Here is a 9,292-nt window from a genome sequence, read left to right as displayed (position 1 = left end):
TGGGAAGCATTTTTTTTTTTAAGATTTATTTTTTAATTTATTTCTCTACCCTTCCCCTCTCCCCCCAGTTGTCAGCTCTCTGTGTCCATTCACTGTGTATTTTTCTGTGTCTGCTTACATTCTTGTTAGCAGCACCGGGAATCTGTGTCTCTTTTTTTGTTGCATCATCTTGCTATGTCAGCTATCTGTATGTGTGATGCCACTTCTGGGCAGGCTGCACTTTTTTCACGCTGGGTGGCTCTCCTTACAGGGCACACTCCTTGCACATGGGGCTCCCCTACATAGGGGACACCCCTGCGTGCCATGGCACTCCTTGTGCACATCAGCACTGCACGTGGGCCAGCTCCACACGGGTCAAGGAGGCCCGGGGTTTGAATCCTGGACTTCCCATGTGGTAGGAGGGCGTTCTATCCATTGAGCCAAATCCATTTGGGAAGCGTTTTAGAGCTGCTTCTCGGTCCAACCAATGAGCTGGTCATCACGTTGTCATAAAAAATCCACATTTCATCACGTGTCACAATCTGGTTGAGAAATGGTTTGTTGTTGATGCCTGGAATAAGACAAGACAACACTTCAAAACGATGATTTTTAAAATTTTCGGTCAGCTCACGAGGCCCCCACCTACTGAGCTTTTTCACCTTTCCAATTTGCTTCAAATGCCAAATGACAATAGAATGGTCAATGTTGTGTTCTTTGGCAACTTCTCATGTAGTTGGAAAGGGTCAGCTGTGATGACTGCTCTCAGTTGGTCATTTTCAACTTCCAATGGCCAGCCACTACGCTCCTCATCTTCAAGGCTCTCATTTCCTTTGCAAAACTTCTTGAACCATCACTGCACTGTACTTTCGTTAGCAGTTCCTGGGCCAAATGTGTTATTGATGTTTCACATTGTCTCCTCTGCTTAACGAACATTTTGAACTCTAATAAGAAAATCGCTCGAATTTGCTTTTTGTCTAACGTCATTTCATAGTCTAAAATTAATATAAAATAAACAGCAAGTAAAGTCGTTAGCAAAAAAACAGAGTGAGAAATGCACATTAAAATGATGTACAACATAGTCACATTTATTTAAGAATGTATGCCAATGTCAAAGAGCATATTTCAATAATGCAAAACTGCAGTTCCGTTTGCACCAACCTAATAGACTGCTCTTTATGTGTCTTTCTGCCATTTTGAGTTTGAGACATGATTTTTGTTATTTTATTAAGAAACAAATGAGTCTATTAATAATTGTTAAAAGCAGATTTTTTTTAAAAAAGCTACTTGTGATAACCAAATACACTTGAACCTGAAACTACTACTACAATCTCTTGATTTGGACTCCAAAATAGAAAAAATTAATAAAGTTTTATTAAAAGAAAGGGCTTAGCAAAATGTACATGACTTTTTAAAAAATCTTGAGAATTCAGAAAATAAAATGTCGAGGTTGATAGAAAAATTTATTTGAGGCTTTAATCTGTAATTTTCTGCAATTATTTTAAAATCACGACAGTATTTCACCGTGGGTAAAATAGATTTCCAAATTTAACAATCAGAAACTTCAAAAAAACACCAAAAACAAAACCCAGAATTTTCCAAAATCTGAGGACAGAGCTGGTGCTATACAAGGTTTGTATAAAATCTACCTGCAGTGCTTTTAAGGGGATTTGGAAGGGCTTCCTGCCCCCACTTGCTGCTCTTCAAGCTTTAATTCTTTTGAGTAAAGAGGACACCATTCTTAGAACCAACTCGATTTGCGAAGCCACAAGAATTGCAAATAAATTAGACCTCATAAATTTATTAGAGTGCTTTGTTCAATGACAGGGAGAAGAAAACGGAAAGTGGGTCAGTGTGACCCCAGTTTGAGTTCAGTACAAAGCACCAGCGGCACTACCCCCAGTTTACTCTTGAGGCGAATCCTTGCATTTTATAGGGGAGCCTTCGGGACAGTCTCTATGGAAATGCGTTTGCTTTTCTCCCGCGGCAGGCTGAGAACACTGCAGAGCTGGCGGCGCTGCCTGCCAGGCTGGAGAGCCAGCCCCCAGCATCCTAATTGCTGCTGCTGGCCGAGCAGCCCTGGACCCAGATCCCCTGCCTTTAAAACGAGCCCCAAATGCTCCTTCAAGCCCATTAACTCTGAATGTGGTCCCCACCAACAAGGCTTCCTATTGTTCACCACAGCTGAAGTCCGTGAAATGCTGGTTTTGAATGTTTTGAGTAAAAATTTTTCCCAAGCTGTGGAGAGTTGGCAAGCGCCTGATTAATGGGACTGGAGCTGAAACAATGCACCGTTTGGCTGAGAAGTCAAGGAGCCTGGAAAATGAAGAAGAGCTTGAAATACAGACATTAGCCAAGGCCAGTGAAACCAACCAAACCAAAGAAAATAATGTTTTCATCCAGGGAAAGAAATATACAGATTGGTTGCAGAGCACTCTGGGTTGATTTAAAGATAAAAGCTCTTAGCCATGTTCTCAAATAAGAACCCAAAACAAAAAAAAAAGATAGTAATCTTTCTCAGCTAGAGTCTAGTTTAGAATTTGAGCAGTGGTATCATTGGTTTTACCAAAATGGAAACAAGATTCCTGGCTGTCCTTAAATTAAGTCCCCAACTACTTGTTTATAGCTCTGTCCAACTCCCCCAAATAGGCCTATTTCCTAAAGATATTTCCTTGCTATCCCTTGGACTTTGCTTTCCAAAATTGTCCCAATCTCTTCTGTTCATCGTGTTCTATCCATCTCTGGGACTCTCGGAATGCTTTCAAATGATTTCTCTTGAGAGGTCCCCAAAGGCCATTCTCTACTGAAGACAACCCTCCCCTTACTTCTGTCGGAAAATGTGAAACCATCAGCCTCGGAAGCCCCCATGCTCGCACTGTAACAGTCTATATCCTTCATTTTGTAAATGATTTTTGAGCCTACCATATATCAGGTTGGAGATATGGCAATGAAAAAAAGATCAATTGTACTCATTAGGACAAATTCTAGAGTAGAGAGAGAGGAGATCGAAATGTACACAATAGGTCAGGGGATAATGATTTCTAAGGATAAACCAGATGAGGAGCTAGAGGTGAAAAGGTAGTGATCATGGATAGGACATTTGTAGGGTCACAGAAAAGAGGGGGTGGGGTGGAAAGAGAGGTTCAGGATGGGGTTTAGCTGTTGAGGGGTATTTACTTTTCCATATGTTCTTAGAATTCTTGATTTGACACATGCAGCATGTGTTATTCTTTTGATTAAAAATGATAACAAAATAGTGGTAGGAAGGAAATTAGCTCCTCACTACTACAAAATATATAATGTAAATGTCTCCCACTAATGGCCGTGCAAGGGTTGCTAAGCTATTCGTCTACCCCAGATTTCATGTGTCTCGGATTGTCCTTGTCTCCAGAGGGTCGATGACCAAATCTCTGGGATTATGACCTTTAATCTCCAAAGTGTTTCACAGTAATGATATGGCCATGGGCTAATACTAATGCAGCAGGACCGTGCTCTTTCCTCCTGAGCCCACAATGTCCCCTTTCCCTACATACCTCTTGGGACGTTAGGTGGAAGGCTGCTGTTGGCCAAATGGGAGATTGTTCTGGAAGCAGAATGGCAGAAGATTGAACCTCCAAACAAATTCAGAGATTCAGAGGCATGGGGCCTATGTGTTCATTTCTTGGGGCAGAGGGAGTGTCAAGAGTTTTTAGATCACCTGGATCATTCTGGCACGCTGTGGCATCAACAGAAAAGAAATGGCATGTGAAAGCGAACGAGCAGAAGCTTTCTACCACATCTTCCCTGGCCTCCCTGCATTTCTAAAGTGTAAGATGGTGGGATGTTAATCCAAGTCATAGAGAGGCCATATAGAAGGAGGGCAGTCAAAATTTCTCTGATTCTCAAGAGCAGCATGGAAGTTAGCTGAGAGAGTGAGAGAGCTGGCAGCTACTGTCTTAGGTTCCCAAGGAGCAGAAGATCCTATTGGATTTCAACGTGGGACCAGTTAATGACTGGAATTCAAGACGTGTAGGACAAGCTAATGACTGGAAGCGATGCCTTGCCCCATGGAATGCTTCTATAAATAGGATAAGATTTCAGAGGCCATCTCAGGGAAGAAGAGAGGAGAGGACCCAGTTTCTTTCCCATGAAATGAATGAGTGCCTAGAATTTTGCTACAGCTGACTTGTCTGTCATCTGGCAGAATGGGGGCTCAAAAATTGGTTAAATAGAGTTACAAAAACTAGAGACATGTATTCATGTAACTGAGTCTTTGGTCTAAAATAGAAGACCCACTATACATTTTTAAACCCTTGATAACATTACTATAATAACTTAAGTAATAAAAACACCACTGTTAAAAAGAATGGAAAAATGAAAAAAGCATTTGAATCCTAGTTTTGGTAAAAACGCTATGAGTATCTTGAGCAGGCCAAGCATTTATTTAATTGCTAGAAGAAGGCCAAAGAACCAAAAAAGCCTTTAAGGAAGGGAGGGGAAATTAGCAACATGCACAATCCTTGCCCTGAGGGTGATTTCATAGATGTCATCTTATAAAACATGCAGTTCTGTTCAGCTTCAGAGGCACCTGGTAGTAACAGCTAAATAGGAGGAAGGAGTTTCTGTGAAAGAGAACAGTTCAAAAGCCACAGTTCTTCCATTCTCTCATGATTTATTCTCCAACCACACACTACTTAGATGACATACATGGCAAAACAAGGATATTTAGGGTCAGATGCTATGAGACTCGAGGTTTCCTTAAGTTGTAGAGATGGAAAGAAACTCTTCTTTATAGGTGAGTAATTTTAATGTCTTGCCAAAAATAAGAGTTACTTCACGGCAGGACACAGGGTGGGGCTTTCTCTTCTGGGTTGGAAGTCCAGTCATCTCCCCAGGATTGTATCTGCTTGTCTGTAGCAGTGAATTAAAAGACACGGGACAACTTCCAATTACCAATTAAAATATGTGAATATTAAAATATTAAAAATGTTAACTCTCACCTAGTCCTGGACAAATGCTTATATGGATTCAAATGCTGTTAATGTCTATATTTTTAGAATTGTATCCTCTTAATGCATTTCTAAAGTGTAAGATGGTGGGATGGTAATCCAAGTCATATAGAAATATCACAGTCACAACCTGCCAAGGTCTCCTGTCCCTCGTGTTGACAAATTATCAGCTGTAATATGTCTTGCATGCTTTGTTAGTTTTTAATTTTTAAAAAATGGGTATCAAAAAAGACAACCATTTATTTTATTGACTAGGTAAAAGAAAAATGCTAAGTTGACAAATGAACCTTGCAATTTCAAACAGCATAACATCCCCACCCATCCCTACTCCATCTTTTATTAGGTGCTGACAAGTCTTAGCACGTACTGTAGAGAAGAGCCTGAGTGCTGACCTGCACTTGCAGCGTCATGGCTTACTTCTTATTTAGTGCATGTATTTTGTGTGGTCCTAACCCATATATGTGATCGGCTATTATTGTCATGAAAGGGGAAATTGAATTAATTTTGTAATGTCACATACAAGTCTAAGGAGACTTTAAAAGTTAAGGGAAAAGGGAAGCGGACTTGGCCCAGTGGTTAGGGCGTCCGTCTACCACATGGGAGATCCGCGGTTCAAACCCCGGGCCTCCTTGACCCGTGTGGAGCTGGCCCATGCACAGTGCTGATGCGTGCAAGGAGTGCCCTGCCACGCAGGGGTGTCCCCCGCGTAGGGGAGCCCCATGCGCAAGGAGTGTGCCCCTTAAGGAGAGACGCCCAGCGCGAAAGAAAGTGCAGCCTGTCCAGGAATGGCCCCACACACATGGAGAGGTGACACAGCAAGGTCATGCAAGAAAAAGAGACAGATTCTCGTGCCGTTGACAACAACAGAAGCAGACAAAGAAGACGCAGCAAATAGACACAGAACAGACAAACGGGGGGAGTGGGGTTGGGAAGGGGAGAGAAATAAATAAATAAATCTTTAAAAGAAAAAGTTAAGGGGAAAAAAAAGAAAAAAGAAATAAATTTTTAAAAAAGAAAAGAAAAAAAGGTTATGGGAAAAGCATGTTAGAGTAAATTTTGGAAGCCCTTGCTTTACTTACATAATTATGTATTTTTACTACATTTTAGCACAACAAATATCTAAAATGATGGGTAGAGCTTGTTTAATTTTAAAATAATTTTCAGAGTTCTGGGTGATTTGATCATATTCCCTGAGACCCAGTTGCTTTCTTTTTTTGTCTAGGAAAAGAGGAGAATGTGTTAGGTGACATTTTTTTTTTTTTTAAAGATTTATTTATTTATTTAATCCCCCCCCCCCTCCCCTGGTTGTCTGTTCTTGGTGTCTATTTGCTGTGTCTTGTTTCTTTGTCCACTTCTGTTGTCGTCAGCGGCACGGGAAGTGTGGGCGGCGCCATTCCTGGGCAGGCTGCTCTTTCTTTTCACGCTGGGCGGCTCTCCTTATGGGTGCACTCCTTGCGCGTGGGGCTCCCCCACGCGGGGGACACCGCTGTGTGGCACGGCACTCCTTGCGCGCATCAGCACTGCGCATGGCCAGCTCCACACGGGTCAAGGAGGCCCGGGGTTTGAACCGCGGACCTCCCATATGGTAGACGGACGCCCTAACCACTGGGCCAAAGTCCGTTTCCCTAGGTGACATATTAGGTACCTGCCAGCTCTGTTTCCATGGGAGTCGGCACACACCTTCAGATGAAAAGTTCCATGCTGGTTTCCCCTTAGATGATCTGACCTTTTCCAAGTTAAGCACAGGACCCTGAAGATTGATTCAAATTGGCTCATCCTAAACAAGAGGATCTGTCCCTGAGGTCAAATTCATTCAGTGTGCACATTTATCTCTCGAAAATTTCACTCCCTAAATAGTTCCAAGAAATGCCTAATGTGACAAAGGGAATTTGGGGTGAAGATCTTGTGATTAGAAGTAGAGATTAACTTTAGTAAGTGCCTGCATTAAATCAGTAGTATAAAATCCTAAGCAGGCCCTTTCTACCCTGAATCCCTTCTGTGAATGGTTGTATTGGGAGGAGGCTGAGGCTGGGGCAGGAAGCAGTTTCTCAGTATTTCCACCCACACCCACTGTGTTCTGGACCAGTGCTGTCAAATGCGGGGCCACCTGCCACATGTGAATGTTCAGCACTTAAAGCCTGGTGCCCCAAGTGTAAAATGCACCCCGTGTCTCAGGGACTTACTATGAATAAAAGGAACGTAAATGATCCCTATCAGTTTTATGTTGATTACCTGTTGAAATAATATTTTGTATATATTGGGTTAAATAAAATATAATATTAAATGAATTTCATTGGTTTCTTACTTTTTTAACGTGGTGCCTAGAACTTTAAAAATTTCATCAGTGCCTCAAATGTTGACTTGTATTGTATTTCCGTTAGACAAAGATGATTTAGAAGAACCACAGAAAATGTTCAAAAGTCTTGTTTCCAGATTTATAGAAAACCTTCAAGTATAATATAAGAGATTCCTATATAAATGTTAGGGTGATTCAAGTAAACTTTACATAATAGTGTAAGGATTCCAGTAGCTGCAGGTCAATGTAATAAACCAAGTAAGACTACTGCCCACCCACCCCCCCTTTTTTAAAAAAAAAAAAAATAGATGGTGACTAAAGCATTGTTTTAACTTCAGTTTTACTATGAGTGTCCATCTTTACACCTTGCTGTAGAAATAACTGTGTGTTCTGCCCCAAACCCCTGCCTGGTCTCCATCTTGTAATGAGCATCAGTCTGCCTTGCAGACTATGGACTTCCTTCAGCAATCACCCAAAACCCAAGGTACCCCTGAAGACATCCCTCAAAACCCCACCTGGGCCCGAGGCGCAGAGAGCCCACGTGGGCTGAAGGTCCAGCCCTGGGAGAAGTCTACGGAATTTCGGGGCAGTGTCTCAAACCCTCCATATTCCTGTACACAAAGTAGTGCAGGTGACACATGCTCCTACTGCCCCTTCAGCCTTACCTTCAGACACATGGCCTGCTTGCATCGGGGCCCCTGACCCTGGAAGTCTGCAGCTTCTCCTGCTTTAGGACCTTTGAACTCAGAAGTCCTGAGAGACTGAAAGAGGAAGCAAACACAGGGTTCTCACCTGAAAGAAGGCAGAGCTGTGTCAAGCCTGAGACATATTAGAAAATGGTGTGCACTTTGGCTTTCTTAGTAGGAGCCGCTGGCCATGTTATTTATGTTAAAGGTAGTCATTCCTGGCTCCAGTTTGTATTTACTGCAGCAAATAATGAGGAAAATGTTGCTATGATGTAGCGGCTGTCCATTGCAGAAGTTACAACGTGACTGTCTTCTATATGTTTTTACAACATGTTCTCACTTATATAACAGCTCCAATTATCTGGGAGGTGCCAAGGTCACCCTGAGTTCATCTCTTGGAAATACCTGTACAAATAAGTGCTATAAAATAACCCTTTTTCTTTGAGGGAAGGATGGGAATTTCGCGTAGCTAGGGGCTGTTTCATGGTCTTACTGCGCCATTTTATCAAATGAACTAGAGCATGAGCTCCAGTTGACTGCCCTCAAGCTCTGTCTGAGCATTGTAATTGCTAAGAGAGATGAACACCTGTTAAAAGATGGCTTCAAAGATTATTTTAAAGACACCAAAGAATTTGCAACACAATAAACCTAACGCTGATTGTGGTACAGATATCTTATTACAATATTCTCTAGACAAAAGGGCACTGATCATATATTTAATTCTTGTCCATTTAGATGTTGCTCTAATGTACTCCCTGTTCCAGAGAGCAGCTTCATAGAGCAAGGCCACATCATTACTTAGTGGGTCAAATGGTCAACCATGGGGAGACCCCGCATTTCTGAAATCACAACACCCTTTTTTATTCATTTAATTAAACAACACAGTCATCGGAAAATCTATTTCAAATATGTGTAAGGGGAATTAAATTTTGTGTCTTAATTATTCCCCTTGGGAACTTCTGGGAAGATGGTGGACTAAAAAGACAAGGAACTCTCTTCTCCTCCAGAAAAATAACTAGAGGACAGGCTGAAACATCCCAGAAAAAGATCTTCTAGGGTTTGAGACACCAGGCGAAGGCTGGGCACTGCCCAGAGGAGAGAGGGTCAAAGGAGGGAAATGGCAGCCACAGAACTGTGAACTGAAACCAGCGGCTGCTGCTGCCAGCGCCGTCCCTCATACCAAAGTCCCTTCAGAATTCTCAGGCCTCTGGACCTGCGACTACAGGCAGAGGGGCTCCAGGGATCCACCACCCCAGGAAAGGAGAGAGAGAGGGACACAGTCTAAGGCTGACTCAGCTTGTGACCCACAAATTTGGTCTGCTGTGTCCCACCAGCCCTTCCAGGCC

General features: G+C 42.4%; 1 long non-coding RNA gene across 1 annotated transcript in view; it reads right to left on the bottom strand.

Annotated features, from left to right (window-relative positions):
• Nucleotides 1-4,731: 4,731 nt before the first annotated feature.
• Nucleotides 4,732-9,292, bottom strand: part of LOC105746872 (uncharacterized) — a 105,311-nt gene continuing 100,750 nt past the window's right edge. The window contains exons 3-4 of the long non-coding RNA XR_009184489.2: nt 7,926-8,021; nt 4,732-4,866 (exon numbers count right to left, since the gene is read on the bottom strand). This is a non-coding gene — a long non-coding RNA (uncharacterized lncRNA). The remainder of the gene's footprint in view (nt 4,867-7,925; nt 8,022-9,292) is intronic.

This window comes from Dasypus novemcinctus, chromosome Y, assembly GCF_030445035.2.
Source record: "Dasypus novemcinctus isolate mDasNov1 chromosome Y, mDasNov1.1.hap2, whole genome shotgun sequence".
NCBI lineage: Eukaryota > Metazoa > Chordata > Mammalia > Cingulata > Dasypodidae > Dasypus > Dasypus novemcinctus.
Note: the sequence above shows the minus strand (reverse complement) of the source record. Positions and strands in the feature narration are given on the sequence as shown.